Source organism: Lissotriton vulgaris, chromosome 1_2 (genome assembly GCF_964263255.1).
Source record: "Lissotriton vulgaris chromosome 1_2, aLisVul1.2, whole genome shotgun sequence".
Taxonomy (NCBI): Eukaryota; Metazoa; Chordata; class Amphibia; order Caudata; family Salamandridae; genus Lissotriton; species Lissotriton vulgaris.
Genome location: NC_141686.1, coordinates 53,888,251 through 53,910,394, shown reverse-complemented (window position 1 = coordinate 53,910,394; position 22,144 = coordinate 53,888,251).

Below are 22,144 nucleotides of genomic sequence, written 5' to 3'. Positions count from 1 at the left end.
GCATGGCGAGGGCATGGATTAGTTACTTGAGATAATTGTAACTGGTGAATTGAGATAACTATAACTGGTAAATTTCAGTGGTTTTGTTAGTTTAAAGTGGTATGTTGTAGCTGGAATCTTCACCTAACTATAGTGTCCCTTTAAACGTTGATTATTTCCGTGAATTTCTAAGAATTGTTTGAATACCTAACTATCTCTTTAACCTTTTGCTTTTTCAGTGAATTTCTAGGATTCTTTTAAACTAAGGGCCAGATGTATCAACATTCCCTTTTGCGATTCCTAAATAACAATTGTTAAGGAATCCCTATTTAGAAATCGCAAAATGGTATGTATGTAGAAATTCGCTTTTTTGGGGGGATTTCTTAAAATTCCTTAATTGCGTTTAGCAAATTGCTAATCGCAATTAAGGAATAATTTCCCATTCATTTCTATGGGCCAGGAGGCCCATAGGAATGAATATGTAATGATTCTCAATTTGCGATTCACAATTTGCTAATCGCAAATTGAAAATAATTTCAAGGGTGCAGGGGTGTCTCAAGAACACCCTGCTACACCCCTGAAAATGACATGTGTGCGCATATGGCGCACATACATGCCCTAAGGGCATGTATGAGCGTCACATGGCACCTTTACAAATTGCATAAAGTGCATTTATAAAAGAAATTCCAAATTTACCACCAAATACAAGTTGGTGGTAATTTGCGATTCCTTAAGGGCATTTTTGATTATTTTTTTGCTTCATACATGGCATTTAAGGAATCGCAAAATTTGCGATTCCTTAAATTCAATCGCAAAATAAGGAATGGCAAATTTTGCGATTCCTTATTTTGCACCCAAATTCTTTCATACATACCATTTTGCAAACGCCGAAATTCTGTGAATTTCGGCGTTTGCGAACCCATTTGGCCTTAATACATATGGCCCCAAGTCACTGTCAAAATATAAAAGGCAGAACTATTGGATTTGTCACTGGGTCATTGCAATGTTTGTGAATAATCATTTAAATAATGCATTTGTAGTAAAAGCAACATTAAACAAGTGTCAAGCTCTTTCTTTTACATTCTCCAAAGCCTCAGAATGCAACCATAAGTTCCCTGCACTCCCAAGCTGAAGAGCAAAAGCTCCAGCTCCGGGAATGCTTGAAAATATCAACAAATACTCTGGGGGTTAAGTTTTAAAGATCCCAGGTAACATAGGACTAATTCTTCTATAGGTATTTCTGGGGGGCTGTTGTAAACCCTGCAGGCCCTCACAATACATAAAAAATAAGATGGTAGCGCCCCTGCCCAGATTGGTGCACCACCAAGAATAAAAAGGTATTTAAAGCAGCCCACAAAGGGCATAAAGGATCACTCCTTCCCAGAGAAGTAAATAATGAATAAGCAGTTGTTGGGTGCGGGGAAACTCCAGGACCCTGTGGCCACCACTGGATCCCCCAGTAGGAGCCAGCCTCCTTTTGTTTTTGTGAGTCCCTGGTCCCCACCCCTAGTAGGAGCCAGACTCCTTTTGTTTTTGTGGGTCCCCGGTACCCACACATTTTAAATACATTAGGGACCAGAAGGGGAGCCCTAGGGTCCCTGGGGTCCCTGCCAGCTCCCCACCCACACCCTTTGTGGGTGCTGGTGGGAGCCAACAACCAGTATGCGCCTGCTGTGCGGGAGCATTTTCTTCCTTTCCTCATGCAGCAGGAGCAAACAGTTTTCCCTGCCCGAAAAAGAAGAAAATGTTTGCTCGCACCCGGTGGAAGGATTACTGCTCCCTTCAGAGCACCAGAGGATGTGGTCCCTGAGGCTGAAATCAGTCCATGGAAAGGGGCTACATGCTCCCTCCCCTAAAAAACAGACACACAGGCCCAGGAGGAAGGGGTTCCCAGGCCGAATTGTGGCTCGGGAGGGTACTGCATGCCCCACTCCTCATCCTAAAAAGTTTTGAGCCCATTCTACATACCTTAAAATGTCCCACTGCGCCTTACTTCATTTATAAATTACTTAAGGTTCCTCTCAATCAACGCTATATATTGAAATCTCGCTGTCTTTCTGGGAGGACTAGTTCTAAGCAGACATATCCTTATTATAGGATCTCTTACCTCATGTGAGGAAAGTGAAGAGAAAAAGAACTAATGGGTACAAAAATAAGACGCTTCAAAGTAGATATCATAAGCTAAGCATATTGACAATGAGAACATGATAGAAAAAAGTCATGCTGATTAGAGTTTGAAACTTATTTTGCAATACAATAGAGAAAAATGTCTTGAGGTTTACCACTCTTTTTAGATTTGAGGAATTCCTTTTTCAGGTTTAAAAGAACTCTTAGCATGTGTTTATTGTATCTAGCTACACAATGATTTTTTGTGTGTTATTTGGTATTATCATAAAAATTCGAATGTAAATAATAAGTGATATTGAAGGTGCTTTGTATGCTCACTTTCCACAACACTGAAGAAGTGGTTGGTGAGCCGTGAAACACGAGTTGGCTGTGACTGTATACAAGTATCAAGAACTATTCATGGGACTTGTACGTTTGTTTTAAATGTCATTAAAAATTCAACCATGTAAAAAAGTTTTGGATGAAATGTACTGGTATTAAAAAGAGGATTTTTATAAATAAATTGTTTTTCAGGAAAAATAAAAAGTGAAAAGAGTGAAGGTGTATGTGTAAATTGATATGCAGCTAGTTGATAATGGCTCCCCGCTGATGTGTATTTATGTCACACAAAACTAACTTTCTGGACCAAGATCTTTCAAATTTGGTGTTAGCTGTTTTTGCGGTAATGAGTTTGTATGAGGAAAATGGATTTTGGGATCCCCCCTTTTCCTTAGCCCCACTTGATAGACCATCCCAAAACTTTCCAAGAAGGTGCTGAGAAGGTTGAACTTGGCTTTGGGAGAGTTGTTTGAAGATTTGTCAAATGGTGCCAAAGTTTAGGTAAACCAATAAATACTTTAATGTTTTTCCTATATAATATGGTCCTAACTATAACTATCCAGTCGCATATATATCTAAGCGACTGGGAAGAGATATATCTATATTATCTTAGTAGTACCACTTCACCCACAAATGACTCAGCACTCTGGAGTCAGCTAATCAATACATTTATTCACAAGAAGTGCAGAGCTTAAAAATAGCATCAACGAGTTTAAGCTTACACAGCCTTGATAATTCTGACGGCCATATTTTTTAACTTTAAATACAAACAGTGTCCAACCTTAAACACAACAAAGTCCTGCTTTACAATTTACATAGCCATCACTGGAGCATTGGGAAGAGTTTCAATCTTAGTGGGTAACATGTAAGCTCCTCCCCCACTGTCTCCTCCTCTGCTTACATGCCTAAGCTGCCGTATCTCACATCTCCTGGTGGACCACATGGTGGTGGGTGAAGACTTTAATGGAATTGCAGATTTGACATTAGATAGATCTTGCCTACACAGGGAAGTCCCATGCCCCCCTGGTGCGCTTACTCATGAGGTCAATGGGACTGTGGGATGCCTGGCATAGGTCCCATCCTTAGGATGGAGAATATAACTTCCATTCTTGTCCACATGGAACATATTCTAGAATTGATTTCCTTATGGTGCTGGGTTGCTAAAATGAAGAATGTCTTGGCCGTTCAGATCTTGGCCCCTAGCCTTTCAGACCATTCCCCAGCCAAATTAACATAGAGGGGGCTGGAAAGATGTGCATGGAAAGGGTTGGTGGGTAGCTGTATCGTGGTTAAGTAACCCAGCATTTCAAGAGTTTCTTAGTAATGAGACTGTTTTTTTCACAAAATATTGGCTCTTTAACATCCCAGGTCAGTCTCGGGGAGGCTTTCAGGGTGCATAAGCATAGTAGAAGTATTAGCGATTTGGCAGGTTGCAACTCACAGCGTACTTTGGAAATTAATGACTTAGAAGTGACTTAGAGACTATGCTTTCAAGGATGCAATCTTGTGTCAGTTGAATCCTGACCCAGTCACCAATACTGATCATCGTTAAATCAGAATTTGTCAAGTGCTGCTGGGGGAAGTTTCTGCTTGGGTATCTACACAAAACAAGGTTTATCAGTTGGGTAACAAAGACTCTAAACTACTTCATTGGCTATGGAGACACAGAGAGTCTCCCAGACACTTTATCATGATATGTGATGTTGAAGGGCAAATGCTGATGGGTCAGAGGGTCTTGCCTGAATACACCTCACTTTATTCCGCTCCTTCATGCTAAGTGTGCCCCCTCAGATCTGGCAATATTGACAAATTCATTCAAACCCTACTGCTCCCTTCATTTTCCAATCTTTTAGGAGCCCAGTTAGAGGAGGAGCTCACATAGGCTGTGCCTCAACTCCAGGGTGGAAAGTCACCTGGTCCCAATGGATTTATAGCAGAGTTCTTTTGACTTACAGCCTCCCGGTACATTCCAACAATCAAAGCAATGCTTGACGAGGCGCTTTATGCTGTGGTTCTGCCACCTGACCTTCAGCTAGCCAAAAAAGTCTGTATCCCTATACCCTGTCTTTACCCAGACCTGTGTGGATGGTATCTCCCTACCTAGCTCATTAATGTTGAGGCAAAGCTGCACACCAGGTTGCTGATAACTCAGCATTTGATGGTTCTTGATTCTCTGATTCATAAGGTACAATGCAGGTTCATGCCACAACATCCAAAGACTGTACAATTCCTTGGCTTTGATCAATGAACTACAAGGCCCTTTGGCACTCTTCATAGTTGATTTCAAGAAGGGTTTCGATTCTGTGGCCTGGGACTTCTTGTTTGCGATTCTCAGTAAAGCCAACTTTGGCAACACCTTTATCTGGTATAGTCACCTCCTGTACACTCATCTGAGGTCTGGGGTTCGAATTGGGTCCTAACTTTACTACTCCTAAACTCAAAAAAATCCTAACTTTAAGACTATTGGTATTCACAGAAGGCATGTAAGAGTCCTAAAGTTAGAAGTCCTAACTTTACTACTACTAAACTGAGAAAAATCCTAACTTTAAGACTTTCGGTATTCACAGAAGGCATTTAGGAGTCCTAAAGTTAGGAGTCCCAACTTTACTACTCCTAAACTGAGAAAAATCCTAACTTTAAGACTTTCGTTACTCACAGAAGGCATTTATGAGTCCTAAAGTTAGGAGTCCTTACTTTACTACTGCTAAGCTGAGAAAAATCCGAACTTTAAGACTTTTGGTACTCACAGAGGCATTTAGGAGTCCTAAAGTTAGGACTCCTAACTTCTGTGGATACTGAAATGAGTAAGTGCCTTCTGTGAATACCAAAATGGTAGTAAGTTTAGGATTTTATCTTAAGTTAGTTCTGTGAATCAGGCCCACGAACATTTTGATGTCTGTCATTCCCAGATGTTGCTGTTTACAAAGGGCTCAGTGAGCCAGAGGGAATTTACATTCCCCCGGGCTTAATGAGGCCTTTGTTTTATTCATTAGAACATTCTGCCCTCTAGTGGGGAAAAGTTCTGATAGCCTTATAGCCCGCCATAGCTGGGCTTTACCGGCCATTAAAGGCCTGCTTTCTTGTTAAAGGGCATCGCCTTCAGCCCGGGTCCTTAACGCGGGAGCAGGCCTTTGATGGCCGGTATAGCCCTCTATGGTGGGCTATAAGGCCATATTGCAAGTCACCTTGGATTTCCATGACCTTAGAAAGGAAGTCAGCGTTGGACTTGTTCCTCTATATGGTCACTGAATTCCTTTGTGACATACCCTATCCTCATTAGGTATGGCTCTCATAAAGAGTCATTATTGTGGACAACTGGATTTTAAATCCAGTAAATCACTGCTATGAGTAGAAACAGTGGGTAACATAACTTGTTAACCACTGTTGCTACATCATAAAGGAATTCCAGATTGCTCTGTCTGGGCTCTCTGAGAGCATGTCAGAGCAGCACTGGAAAGGAGGGAGGAAAGGGAAGGCATAGAATGGTGGGTGTAGATGGCAGGAGGCCATGTATTTTTTTTAAATTTGCGACAAGGAAAAAAAGTGTCCCACATTATTATTCTCTCCCTGCATAGTAGGTGAAGTCTGAGACAGATGACTTTGGGGTCCATACACAGCATAACATAATAGATGTTTAAAAAGTGAATTACAGGGATGTTTCTCACCTCAGGGCTCTGATTGGCATTAATGGCTTTCATTGTCTACTTGATGTCACTCAGAAACCCCCAGTGAAAAACATACCCATAATTTCCTGCTGCCCATCCATCTATATATATATATGTAAACGAATGTATGTCTGTCTGTTTGTCCTTTATGCATTACTACACCATTCATCCGATCAGCATGAAACTTTGGGAAGTTGTTGAGTACACTCCCGTGAAGGTTTCTGGCAAAAAAAAGAAAAATGTGTTAAATATCGTCCCCCCGTCCCCCCAGGGCACTCATAATCTTTCCAATACTGAACGTTTACAGTTTCCGGTGCGACTCTCTTTTTCAATGACCATCAACAAAGCAAAAGGACAATCGCTGCAAGTGTGTGGACTAAATTTGGACAATCCGTGCTTCTCACATGGACAACTGTATGTGGCCAGCTCACGCGTCAGAAAACCTTCTTATTTATTTGTGTACGCACCAGACGGAAAAACAAAAAACACCGTGTATCCACAAGCACTCGAATAAATAAACAGATTTAAAACAACACTTTAAAATGTTTTCCATATTAAAATGAATAAGTTTCAATAAAAATGACACAATGTAAATTGAATGTTACCATAACAAGTTTCCATAAATTTCCTTTCTTTTGAGATCGCAGCAACGCGCGACGGGTAAGCTAGTAATCTATATATATAAAAATGAAAGTATGTCTGTCTGTCTGTTTCTCCTAAATGCATTACTACACCATTCATCCGATCGCCATGAAACTTTGGGAAGTTGTTGAGTACATTCCCGCGAAGGTTTCTGTCAATTTTTTTTTCAAATGGCCCCCCAGAGCCCTCATAATCTTTTGAATACTGAAATAGACAGCGAATTTGCGAGCATCGTCGACAGTTATGACCCACAAACGGAAATTGATTGGTCAATCTACATTAGAAGCACAAAAGAAAAAGGCATTACGAGCTTCAGAAACAGACAAGCAATGTGAAGCAAGATTAGAAGCTGTTCGAATACAAACTGCTCAAGCCCGTAATTCTCAAACGAACGAGCAACAAGAATCAAGATTGGAAGCCGATCGAGTACGCACTGCTCAAGCCCGATCTTCTCAAACAAACAAGCAACGAGAATCAACATTGGAAACAGATCGATTACGCACTGCTCAAGCCCGCGGGAATGAAACAGGAGAGCAACGAGAATCAAGATTGGAAAACGATCAATTACGCACTGCTCAAGCCTACTCGAATGAAACAGGAGAGCAACCAGAATCAAGATTGGAAGCCAATCGAGGATGAACTGCTCAAGCCACACTTATAAATATTTTCAAAAATAAAATTAATACGTTTCAATAACAAATGACACAAAGTAAATGTAATGTTATCATAACGAGTTTCCTTGAATTTCCTTTCAACGCGCGACGGGTAAGCTAGTTCTATATAAAATGCACAACACCGGGTACTTTATTCCAGTTATTCAATCATACCTGCCGTGCAGTGAAACTGAAAAAAAAAAAATGCACAGCGTTTTTAAAGAGGCTGTGCACTCATATGCTGTTGTATTTTATATTTGAACCTCATTATTTGTGATACAAAAATGTGTTTTGGTACATGAGTGCAGTTTTTTATCCAGTTATCTTAGAGATTTGCGTTTATTTTCTGTGTTTATTAGTTGTCCCGAAACCCTCCTACCTGTGTAAATACAATCAGACCTAAAATGTGAAAATAATGTTTAAGTAAATGTTACACATTGTAAATTGAAGGTATTTTTTACACATGTTAAAAGGTAGTTAAGCCTATAAATTATTCTTGAGAGTATTTTCAAAACAAAGGCAAGTAAGCCAAGTTTCTATATTTAACAAGCATTAGCAAAGCCACTATGCCTGGCTGTGACGCACTAGTTAAATGGATACCTTTAATTTTAAACTTTTATTTTTAGATTTGTTGCAACATGCAACCATATATCACAAAAATAAAAAGAAGAAAAAAAAAGAAGCACTGCCACCCCCGTAATGTGGCAGCCATATGCTTGAAAAAATAAGTTGAAAGTGTATTGCTATTGCACATAACTTTAATAGCGCAGTACTGATGCTTCCTAGCACATACGTGTACTAAGAACAGGTATAGAAAATATGATTTATATTGATGCACATAAAATGCACTATTGACTTTGAATTACTATACCCTGAAGCTATAGCTTTAACATATAAGGATGATTACAAATAATACAGGATAACGCATGGAAAGGAGACATAATGGCAAAATAAAGTTTTGGGCCAACAGCTCTGGCACTGAAATGTCAATCAAGTTCACTCAAGCTTCTTAATCAAGCAAATTGTCATCAGTCATAGTGAAAGAGAGCCAATAGCTGGACTAAGCAATATACTCTGTGGAGAAGTGTGGCTCAATGGTTAGAGCGGCAGACCCTGATGCAGAGGTCTGGCCTGGGACCAGGGTTCAATTCCCTGCCTCGTGGGTCTTGGGCTCAAAATTCCATGGACCTGATAATTCTCGCCTTGGTGCCTATTCCAATCATAGAGTCCCACTCTGCAACTCTGGGCAATAGCTTGCTTAATCTCCACAACGGCCCCCACAACGCTAAGGATGCCTGGCCTCCACCTTGGGGGTGCCCAGGAGTGGACCCTCCACCTTGGGGTTGCCCAGGAGTGGACGCCTCACAGGGAAAGCCAGGATGGGTTCCACAGCGTTATTCGTACAAGCACCTTGAGACCGTTGCGGGTGAGTAGTGCGCTATACAAGTATCAATTTACAATTGTTCTGTATGTGGTGCAGGACAAAGCAGAATGTGAATGGCTGCTGAGCAGACCATTGGATCAAGGGGGCTGACCCAAAGGACATTTATCTATGAATGTATGTATTTTTATTCATGAATTATTTTGATTACATGATGTTGGTGTGACAATTAAAGTTGCTACCAGAACAAACCTACAAAGGAATCCATTAAAAATAAGTTTATTATTTCTGAGGGACAAGTCTTTGGTGCTATTGTTTGGAAAAGAGCGAGAGGTGATTTTCAAATGCATATGCATGCCTTGCAGATCTTAGCTTTGCTAATAATCCTTATAATGACCCCATTCTTTCAGAAAGCAGGACCTCGGTGATACTACTTTATGAATGGTGTAAACGTGCACTGAGTTTAAGCCCAGGAATACTTAGGTTGCCTGTGTCTATGCTTTCATTTGCAGATGACAAAATACACCATAGGAACTTGTACAATCAGATGACAATTCTCACATCAGACATCAAACTGGAATCATCTTCTAGTAAAGCACAATAAGCCCATTATTTAGTGCAAAATATGTGTCATAGGTACCAGAGAGTATTGTTTCGATAATTTATGTCAATGTTTGCGCATGTTATAGTAATTTTTACTTATTTGACCCTCATCAAACATTACTCTTGATGACCTGATGAAAAACCTCAATTAGTTGAGGGGTCGAACGGACATAGGCTTATTCAATACCCTTGATCCCACTGATGATCGGGTTTTGAAAACTAGGACACACAGGGGCCGATTGGGAGTCCAGTGGATATATGTGCAGAGATGTTGGGTGCCAACACATTTTTGGCTAGTATCTCTACACTTACACAGATACTTTTTAAGGCATGAGCAAAGTAGGTAATTGCCCAGGGTCCCCAGCTTCCGAGTAGACCCCAGAAATTGAACTTTCTCTCTTGCCCACTTCTGTGAACATTTGTATCTAAGTCTTTCAAGTATAATTTAATATTGTTAGGCAACATAGGCAAGTTAGCAAAAAATGGGTAATAAATCTCAAAGCTTTTTAAAACGGGCCCCCAAAATGCTTCTTGCCCAGGACCCCAAACCCTTAAGATGACACTGCACTTATATCTTATTATGAATTAAAGCAAAAGAACTAGGAACAAATAATAGGGGGAAAACTGTGTGGCTCAAGGTTCATTGGCCACAGTTCTGTATGGAATTCCCAAAACTGTGGAGTTTAAGGCCCAAAATTCCCATTTGCTCTAGGCAAGAGGCAAATGAGAGTAGGCAGAGGTGCAGGGTGTAAGGTAGGTAGAATGGCGGGGTGAGGGGAGAAACTGAGGAGGGAGGAGGATCATTGCATAGTTTACATGCTGCAAAAGGGGATCAGCTTGGGTTGGGTTTGAGGCTTGGCTGCTCACATAGCCAAAGCTTAAGCAATTATATCTTTCAAGTTTCCAGATGGTCTAGGTGGGTTGAATGTTCCTGCACATGGAGAATCTGTGTGAGTAAATACTATGACACTTATTATAAAGCAGAGTGGTACCAAACCTCAGGCTACCCCTCGGCTCATCTTATTGGTTGGGTCCCTGCGTTTATACATTTGCTGTTCAAAAGGATTACCATTTTCTTGTGAAAAAGAATCAATTTTCGTTGTTGTCCTTCAATTTTTGCATGTAGGGATTTGCTAGCTTTAAAACATTTTACCACTGCTAAACAGTAGCTGCCTGCCTGTGCTGCTCCTCTAAAACATGTGCTGTATATTAAAAGTTCCTAGTTGTCCTACTTAACTTCCCTTTAATTCCTTTGCAAATGGTGCTTATGTGCATTTTTCGCATGAAAAGTTAAATGTCATATATGGACAGCAGTATGTATTTACAACACCCACATGCATGACAAAAATATGGTATTTTCAAGTTATCCTTAAGGTATGCCTTGTAGACCCACAGCCAAGGCGGTCATATATAAAAATAAAGGAGCACACTATGAATTGAGGTTAGGGTGCCTTCACAGTTAAATAACATCCAAAAGCTATTTCACTATGTAGGTCAGGCTATATGTTTTAGTCTTGGGTGGGATTAAAACCTTTATTTTCCATCTTTGCGTAGAAAAGGGCTTGAACATTTTTTTAAAGTTCTTTTCTTTTTAGTGTTTGGAATCTTTCTTTATAGTGAAGTGAGATTTTTGATAACTTAAGCAGAAAAGTATCTTTGTAAAAATGTACTTTAGGTGGCCCAGGGCAGAACTGCCTTAAAACAGTTTTGCCACTCATCACACCTCCAGAGCTGGAATAAACATCCTGGACTAAGAGAGTTGAAAACTCTGACTCTGGGCCTTTCCTTGGACCGGAGGCAATGATTTGCCTGTGGGCCAAGAAAAGGCCAATGGATGGTAACTGCTGACAACTTAGTAATAATTGGCTATCTGGGAGTGGACAGGAATAGTTGGCAGAAGAAATGGCAGTTTTAGCATCACAGCTCTTAACCTGAAAGTGCTAGGGAGGGTTTCTCCTCTTCATTCCCAGGATCCTCCTAGACAGGCCATCCCCAGTCACATTGGGGAGGGGTGATGGGAGAGTTCTCCCACTTATCACACTTTCAGAGCTGGAATACACATCTTTGACTGGGAGAATAAACAACTCCGGCTCAGCAGATAATCTCTTGCCTCTGGGCCCCGGAACGCCAATGGCTGTTAATTGCTGAACATCTAGCAGTAATTGGTTACCTGGAGCAAACAGGAAAAGATGGCAGAACAAAGGGCAGCTTAGCCCTAGCTCCTTTGACTTGGGGATGCCAACAATGGCTTTTCTATTCATCCCCAGTCCCCTCCAAGACAATTAGGCTCCTGCCACAGTCAGAGGAAAAAACAATCTTGGCCTTGTAAGGTAAGCGAGTGGCAAAGCACATAAAGACAGGCTTGCCTGGTGTCAACTGGGTCCTGCCATCCTAAAACAAGGACTCTTGGGTAATTTTACTTTAAGACAAACAGGAAGTGCTACAGAAGTAGGTGATGGGTTAAATTATTTGGATAGTTCAACAAACTTCCTGCTTTCACTGCCTAGTGCAAATAATAAATCTGGTAACTCCACCACCACCTCCTCAGAATGTTCCTAGATGTGAAAAGACTCCATCTGAAGAAGAAGGCCCTACTGGAAGAATAAATATAATTTTTGACTTTCCCGGAAGTTGCGGCTGAAATCTGATGGTAAAACGCAGCACTCCATGGCAGCTGTCCTGAAAGTCTGGCTAGGTCTCGGGCCACAATGAACTGTTGTCTTTCCCTATCGCTTGACTTTTTCTAGGCACTTTTTGCATTAAAAGTTTAAAAGACCATATCTTTGGATCCTATTCTGATGATTTTGGTGTCTTTTTGCTCTTTACATTTTTCTCTATTTTTCTAAATTGGTTCGGCAATTTTATTATCTTGCGCTCTTAATTTTAAAATTGTGGGTACTGCTTGATCTTAGAACACACTTCTACAGCATGCTTGCTGCTTAGTGTCATAGCTACCAGGTGTTGAGAAGAAATTCTTCTGGAACCGTGTTTTGACCTAACCAAAGTGGGTCCACTACTCCCAAATTTTTTACCCCATTTCTGACAGGTCTCATGTGTCTACAGACACATGTTCTTTAAATTATATCACTAAGTTGCTTACATTCCTAACCATTGTATGGACGTTGGATAGATTGTAATGTATGTCTGTGTGTCGTAGACATTTAGCCCTACCTCATTCCTGGCCTAAACCTGAATTGTCGGAGGTAAAACATCTCTTTTTTTTCAGGACTCCTATATAAATGTACCTTCCCATCATATCAGCATTTGCAGACAGCCACCACTTCCTGCAGTGTATGGCTTTCTACATGTGCCCTCTCATGGTTCCGCCTGCAGCTCTACTGCTTACCATGTGTAGCATGGCAGTGGTGGCTCTAGAAGGGATTTTTTATGGGGTGGGGGCGTACAATGGGCTCCAGATAAAAAGTGGTTTGACACACCTTCAGTGGGTTACCATCAAGCATTTGTGGCATGGCAGTGGTGGCTCTAGAAGTGATTTTTATGGGGGTGGGCGTATAATGGGCTCCAGACAAAAAGTGGTTTGACACACCTACAGTGGGTTGCCATCAAGCATGTGTGTGTGTGAGAATAGACATATGCCTGTATAAATACATACACGCATACAAAGAAAGCCAAATGTAGACATATTCTGCAAACTTATAGGCTTATGAATTGCCTAAAAATTTCTGCTTTGCCGTGAAATGTACTTGGGTATTTTATTGTGCGTTGCAAGGTGCGATGTCTGCCCTATTTTTCTGGTTTGCCGTCTAGCACATGGCATTAAACAACTTTGGTAGTATGGTCAAATGGAGGGAAGGGCAAATGGCGATGAGGCATGGGCCCCAACTGCCACCCCAACCCAGACCTTGTAGGACATATTTACGCGCCCCTTGGATGCCGTTGCATCACTTTTTGTGACGCAATGGTGGCGCAAATTGCTAAATCATATTTATGAGGCCACATTACGTGTCTTTAAATGGCCTCATATATATGAAGTAACGCTAATGGATTTTGATGCATCTCTATATTTTCAAGACCATGCGAACATGGGGATGCGCCAAACATTACACTTCCCCAGTGGAGGCACAACGAGGAGAAATAACGTGATTTCTCCTCGTTGTTTCCTCTTTCTATATGTGCTGCACTGTGCAGCACACAAAGAAAGTGAAAAAAGCCTGCTAGGATTCTTTTTGTGCAGGAAGGTGGCCCTTTTTCCACAAAAACAATCATGCATTCAACGCAGGCACCCTTGCACTAGGGTTCAAGGGTGCCTGCATTGGCGAAAGGCTGCCAAAACAGCGCAGGCGCAGGGGGGGAAAGACAGGAATACACCATTGCCCACATGCATCAAGCATTTTTGGAGTCGCAAATGGTGCGATTCCTTATATGGCCGCGATACCCGCCACCCCCTCTCAACACACTCCCCAAGGATGGGAAACCGGAAACAGTTCTTAAACTTTTGGAAGGCGGGAAGGGAGTTACCCTTCCCGGCCGTATTTATTAAAATATGAAACAAAATTAAAACATTAAAATAACAGTTTCATATTATGTACAATTTCATTACCACATTGCGATGTTTGGCTAACCTTAACATATTCTCTAATACAAAGGTTCTCCTAGCCGAACTAACATCCTACAAAACATTAACTTGAAATTTTGAAATTGTACATCCTAACGTTTAAGGGCCAACGGCAAGGTCGTAACCGGTGTCAAGATCCCTAAACCCGAAAATCCCCCTCACTTGTGAGGGGCGACCGCACAGAGGTGTACCTCAAGTGCAACTACCAATTTCCCTTGACTTGACGGGGGCCCCAATAAACTCGACGCCACTTAAAGGTCGTTCGAGGACTCGTGTGAGGTATCTAGAAGGTAGCGTAGACCCCCTCCCAAACCCCACACAACTTACCACATCTGCCGTCGCAGATATCCTGGCCCCGGGAAATTCCCCAGGAGGGGGCTGTAGCCCCTCCTACCCAGGAAGGGGCCTTGACCGCCTTTCCTTTCCTTTCGGCGTCCCATCCTTAGAAGGGACCGCCTACCCGTTGAGGGGCCAATGGCCACCTCCCTCGAGCGCTCCCATCCGTAATGGGTGACGCCCACTCATAGGGATCTACTAATTAGTGCTCACCGATCATGACCTTACCGCCACAGGCCGGATAGTTGACCGGCTATCCGGCCCCCCCACACACTCCTACCTAAAGGTCATGTCTTAAAGTCCCCAGCCAAGCTATCAGGTCACCTATGAGTAACTCGTTCCCCACCCGGGACAAATGAATACCATCACCCAAATACATACTGTCCCCTTTAATACAACCATGCGAAATAGAATGCAGTGTACTTGAACGGAACAATCGACTCACTTTATTGTTAATCTTCCTTACTGAGTGATTCAGAGCAGAAACTGAAAGAGCACCCCGCCACACTTGTCGCGGTATCATATGGGACCATGCGATTGTGCACCCTGGAACTCTTCTCGCTAACCAACTTACAGTGGAAAGCATTGCCTCAAGAAGTAGTCGTCTACCAGTGGACACCAGATCGTTGCCCCCAAGATGTACTATGACTACAGACGGCGGTGACCTCGTCCGCCCTAACAAACCCTCAAAAAATGATGAAACTGGTCAATACAGAGCCCGCCCTTTCCGTAGAAGGACACACTGTACCCGTATTCCCCAGCCACGTGAATCATGTCACCTGCTTTGAATACGTCCGCGGCCCGCCTCACGTATGAGTGGCCCACGACCCACACCTCCTTTTTCACAGCCGGTGATGTCTGACCGCTGACCTGGTGTTGGGTCGACTGCCCAGTCCGCCCCGCCTCGTAGGCTTGCGCAACTGAAAACCAAAGAAAAACAAGAAGCGTGAGTACATCATTACAGCTTCATAACATGTGCAACCGCACATACCTTTTATAACAGTTCGAGGACCAACGCCCCACACGTTTAACTTGTTCGACATTCAGGCCCCTGGCTGTAGCCTCTGTAGCAGCCCCTATCCGAAAGGAATGGGTCCCAAACTCGCCGGGGTTCAAGCCCGCAGCGGAGATTGACATCGCAAGCACCCGCTGAAACTGAAACCTCGTCAGTGGGGTGGTGTCAGCGTGTCGCAACAATGTCCCCCCCCATGATGCCACCCTTTGCGCCAAATATTCTTCTACGCAACTTACCGGGCACATGGAGGACCCGGGAATCCTTTGTATGATTATGCAGTCCCCCATCGCACCCTGGTCGGTCTTGGACCTGACAAACGAGATGGACATTGTCTCCCCTCTGACCTGAACGTGCTCTTGGCACAGTCCCCCGGTCACATCCCGCTTGTTCCTCGCCACTAGTTCGCTTACCCGCATAGCCCCATGGAATGCCAGCGCAAAAGCGGCTCGGAATAACACTGTTTCATACTGGGATGAACACGTTGAAGGGAGTACAGATAATAACAGGGCCAGCCTATCCAGACCTATCGGGCGCCTTTCATCTACTCTGCGACCCTCAAGGCGTTGCCACCCACGTAGCGCTTTTTGTACAACGAAAGACGCTGTCGGGTCCTGGATCCCATAAGCCCTTGCCACAAAGGAAATGGCTGCCCGATGCCTCTGGGCAGTAGCCACAGATTTGCCTGCCTGATGTAAAGACAACAGGAAATTTACTACCCCCTCCTCCTGGCCCCAAAGCTCCCCTCCAGCAGCCCCCAAAAAGGCCAAATAGGAACGGAACGCCCCTTCATACGCCTTCCTTGTCCTGGGTGCTAAACTCTCTCCCACGAGGTTTCGTAATTCGGGGCACCGAGAGACCAGAGAGCTTCGGGGAAGGGTGCCGCCACCGGGTCCGCTGTGGGCAGAAAACCCCAGAAGGCCTGCATACGGAAACGAGAAAGCGCATCAGCCGCCTGGTTCATCACCCCCGGCACATGTCTTGCCTTAAATAGGACATTCAATTGCATACTCAACAAGACAATTTCTTTCAGCAGCCTCAGGATCCATTTGCATCGTGCCGCCTGGCTATTGATACACTCAACCACGGTCATGTTATCAGACCAGAATACCACAGAGTGATCTCTAAACCCCTCAGGCCAAGTTTTCAGGGCCACCAGAATGGGGAACAGTTCAAGAAAAGCAATGTTACTCGTCAACCCATCCTCATGCCACCATGACGGCCATTTTTGAGCCGACCATTGTGTGCCAAAGATGGCACCAAAACCAATGCTTCCTGCCGAATCTGTCCACAGCCCCAGCTCCTCGGAGGACACCGCCGGTTTGTTCCAGACAACTCGACCATTGAAATCCGCCAGAAATGCCAACCAAATGCGCATGTCCTGGCGAACCTCGGCCGAGAGCCTCGTGCGATGGTGACCTTCCTTCAGGCCGACCATGGCCTGAGCGATCGAGCGGGAAAAGGGGCGGGCCATCGGTATTACTCTCAGGGCAAAATTCAGCTGTCCCACCAATTGTTGTAATTGCTGCAACTTAACCTTGGACTGACTAACACACGTCTCCAGGGATGCCCTGAACCTGAGCACTTTTTCTCTTGGTAAACAAAAACAACCCTCCTCCGAGTCGAGCTCGATACCCAGAAACTCGAGGCAAGTCGAAGGACCCACCGTCTTACCGGGTGCCAATGGCACACCAAAATGGTTCATTAAAACACAAAATTCATTCAAAGCCTGACCACATTCCGGATCCCCGGCTGCCCCTAGAAACAAAAAGTCATCGAGATAATGCATAACCTGATGAAACCCCGTCTTCCTTGTGAAGACCCATTGCAGGAAACAACTGAACTGCTCGAAATAGGAACAAGATATAGAGCAACCCATTGGCATACATCTATCCATGTAATAGTGTCCCTGAAACATGAAACCAAGAAGACGCTGATCGTCTGGATGTACCGGGAGCAACCGGAACGCTGATTCGATATCAGATTTCGCCATCAGCGCACCGGGCCCTAGGCGATTCAAAATGGCTACGGCCTCATCGAAAGATGCATACCGTACTGAACACACTGCCGGGTCTATCGCATCGTTTACGGAAAGACCACGTGGGGCTGATAAATTATGTATCAGCCGAAACTCACCCGGGTCCTTCTTGGGGACCACCCCTAAGGGGGAACAAACAAAGTTAGCAACCGGTGGCACACTAAACGGACCGGCGACTCGACCTCGAGCCACCTCTTTCCCAATCTTCTCCTGTACCACGGTCGTGTGCTGCAAGACTGATACTTGGTTTTTACATTTTGCTAAACCCTGAAACTCCCCCACTGGGATGCGGAAACCATATGAAAACCCGTTCCGCAACACCCCAGCGGAAGCGTGGTCCGGGTATTCGCTGAGCCAAGGAATCATTGCCATGGTATCAATCGGAGTAGGTAAAGGCGCCCCTCGGACTATTTCAGACCTGTTTGGCGCCTCCTCTACCCCCGTTATCACCCGTTTTGGCTCTGCACATGGACTCAGGATGGGACGCTTGCCCACACCCGCTACATTCGTGCCTGAACTTGCATGACCCCTGGGGCCTCGTACATTTACCCCTGTTAAAGTTCCAACAACTCCCTTTTTTACCTGTGGTGCCGTTCGGCCTGGACTGGTATTCGTTACTCGCGCCTGATCGAAAGGAGGTCCCGGAATATTGGCGGGAAGACTCCCCCACACTACTCCCTACTAATGGCAAATTCAACATACCAGTATCCGCCATTTTTGACCATGACACAGAATCGTAACAATCCCAAGTTAAGTTTTTATCATGTTCTTTCGCTTTGCTGAAAATATTATCGTAACAGAACCATTGATTGCCCCCATGTGACACGGAGTACCCCATGATACGTGACTGATAAATCGGCAACTCAGACAGTAACTCGGGCCTACGTTCGCCCAGGATGATGTAAAAATCCCCCACGCCTTGCCCCAATTGCCAATGTTCTCATTTACCTTGAAGGCGGCCATCTTTGCGCGCCAAACACTCGGATGCATGAGCTCCTTTTGGCTCTTAACATATTCCATCTCATAATGATCGGTAAGTAACGAGAAGATATTTACATACTCATCTGCCCATATCTTCTCCTTAATAGCTAGAGGGACATGTTGACCCAACTTTTCCCTTCTTGACGGGGCAGACTCATCCCTCGCAATCGGCAATGGCCGCTTACCTGAACCGGAAGCTGTATCTGCGGCTGAGCCTACCCCAGGTGGCTTTCCTCCTGCCGCGGCCGGCGTGATGACTGGCGATGCTGCCTTAGCCGCCTCCCTTGTTTCGCGCAATTGCCTCATCAAGACCCGTGCGTCGTCAGCCGTGGCGCCCTCGTTATTTCTACCCAACCACGCTGCTAATTGTGCTGCCAGCTCGGGCGGCATATCTGTAATAAAGCAATAGAAATCCAAAGAAATGTAGATAAATCCAGGTTTTATTCAGCTGCAGCACAGTACTTCCAACCTTCAAAACTCACAGATCCAGTATATCATTTTAGATCATAACAATTCTAAATGGAACTACCTGAATGGTGTGCATGTGCAACATGGGACAAAGGTTCTATTAAAAGGGAAATATATACAGGGAAGGATTAAAAGGGAAATACTAAAAGGTGAGAATATAACACATTTCCCCCCTTAAAGAAAAGAAAGTGCAATCAAACATAGGAAGCGTATGCAAAATAAACTATGGTACACATTTCGAGACTCTTCTAACATTCCATCTTTTTCCATCCTGCGTAACAACACTATTGTGATAGACACGCATAACTTTCATTGGCTTACCAAATTTGTTCTCTCCTTTAACAATGAACCCTGGTTTTCGAATCCTGACAACATCACCAACCATGAATGCTGGTTGTCTAACCTTCATCCTAGAATCATAATTACATTTGTACTTGTTTTGTTTGAGCTCCACTTTCTTAGCCACATCCTTGATGTTCACATCAGTCATTTGTTGACTACTACTTTTCTTAAACCACCAAGGACATAATCCCGAAACAGGGTCTCTACCTTTTAGTAGACGGAAAGGAGAGACTTCAGTAGTGGCATGAGGTGTAATACGGTATAACCATAATTTTTCTCTCAACTTATCTTTCCACAGACCTCCTGATTTGCGAGCCCAAACCAAATCTTCTTTGAGGACTCTATTATACCTCTCCACTAGACCATTACCTTGTGGTTCATAGAGAGCTGTAGTACAATGCTTGATGCCATACGTGCTCAAAAACTCCGACATAAGTGAGGACATGAACTGTACCCCATTATCAGATACAATACACTCCGGAGAACCTTCTCTGGAAAAAATCTCCTTTAAAAATAGGATAACACTTTCAGTATTTGGATGAGGCACTAGTTTGACCTCAGGCCACTTCGAGTGATAATCCACAGCAACAATGGCAAATCTACATTCTTGTGGTAAAAAATTGAAAGGGCCAGCTATATCAATTCCTAACTTTTGCCACGGATGATCTGGCCACTTTACAGGAACTAAAGGTGCGGGATCACACTTACACGATTTATCACTCTCAATGCACTCAGGACATTCCCTGACAAACTTATCCACTACTCTATCAACCCCTGGCCACCAGAAATTGGACCTAATAAGTCTTTTCATAGAAGACATTCCCATATGGCATTCATGACTCATTTGTAAAATCACACTTCTTATAGCCACTGGTGGAATACATTTCCCACCTCTGAACAAAAGATCTCCCTCAATTGCCAACTCATCAGCAACATTGTAGAATGGTGTGATCTCAGCAGGAACACGCTCTTTGGAAGGCCATCCCAACCTCACATAGTCTCTGACCTTACACAGCAAATCATCCTCATCCATACCTCTCTTCCACATATCCTCTGATATAACTTTGTATTTTTCTGGAAACATTTCAGAAATGCTGGTTACAACTTCTGTATCTTCATCAACCCCAGAACTAGTACAGGGCAACCTAGACAAACAGTCTGCGGTAACATTTAGCTTCCCCGGCACATATTCAATGTCAAAACTATATTCTTGCAAACGTGACATCAATCTTGCAATACGAGCTGTGGCATTCAAACCACCACCAGGTGATAGAATGCTCACCAATGGCTTGTGATCAGTGCGTATGAGGAACCTTGCACCCCAGATGTAATTTCGGAAATGCTCAACACCCCATACACATCCTAACAATTATTTTTCTATGACAGCATACCGTCTTTCAGTCTGATTCAACGATCTGGACGCAAACGCAACATTCCAATCTTCCTTTCCAGAACGTTGTGAAAGTACACAACCTAAACCATAAAGGCTGGCATCTACTGTCAGAATGCAAAGTTTATTTAAACAAAATGGCCTTAAAGTTGGTGCTGACACCATATCGAGTTTGATACTTTCGAAAGCATCCTGCTGCTTAGATCCCCACAAAAATTCTACCTCCTTCCTTGTCAACTCCCTTAACGGTTCCATCTTTGTAGCAAAGTTTGCAATAAACTTACTGTAATATTCGCACAGTCCTAGGAACGACAACAACTTATCCTTACAATCGGGTGCAGGGGCCTTTAAGATTGCATCCACCAAGGATCTTTTTGGAGCAACACCCTTACCAGAAATAGTGTGTCCCAAATATTCTATAGTTTTTTGAAATAACTTACACTTCTTACTCTTAATGGTAAGTCCAAATTTTTCCAACATCTTGCACACATTCCTCAAATGCTCCATGTGTGTTTCATCATCTTTGGAGAAAACCAAAATATCGTCTTGGAAACACTTCACGTACTCACTCATGTCCTTAAATATATGGTACATAGACCTCTGAAAAACAGAGGCTGCCGACGCCAAACCGAACGGCATCCGTTTGAACTGGAACAAACCCTGAGGTGTGATAAAAGCAGTAAGATGACGTGACTCCTCAGCTAACACCACCTGATGATACGCCGATCTCAAATCTAACGTGGAAAATATCATACCACCTCCCAGCATACTCACAACCTCGTTGATATTGGGCAGGGGATGACAGTCTACCACTATGTTAGCATTTAGTGCTCTCAAATCTATGCACAACCTCAAAGATTTGTCAGGTTTGCGTGCCAAAACCATTGGCGGAACCCATTCAGATGACTCTATTTCTTCTATGACATTATTTTTTAGCATGTCATTCAGTGCATCACTTAATTCTTCTCTGATATTAAGTGGTACAGGCCTAAGTTTTTGTACAACCGGTATGGCTCGTTGTTTAAGCTTAATGACATGAGTGAACCCACTTAATTTACCTAAATTGTCCGAAAACACACTAGGAAACTCATCAGAAAGCGTCTTCCAAACATTACTCTCTTCAACAGATCTGACTTTGTCCTCTGACATATCAGAATCATATGACACCATGACAGGATCTTTGTTGCGTGGATTCAACGTAATGTGAAGTCTGAACTGATCCCGCCACCCCAATACATTCACTCCCTTCACAACTACATACAGTTTGATAAATGCAGATTGGTCTTTAAAATACATCATGGAGGCAATGTACCCTATAAAATCAATGCTAGAACCATTAAAACCTTTTGCCATGACATCAGGGGGACTTAACTCACTCTTAGCAATAATGTTTCTGTACATTTCATCAAAATACCTTTCAGTTATGATTGTCCAAGGAGACCCCGAGTCAGCCATCAATTCTAACTCTACTCCTTTAAATCTCACCATACATTTTGGAGACTCCAAATAATCTTCTTCAAGAAGACTTATACTTATAATCGACACAATCATCCCACTTACTCTATTGGGTTCATCAGACACAACATGTTCATATCTAACTAAACTTGAATCATAGTCTGTTTCATCTCTCACA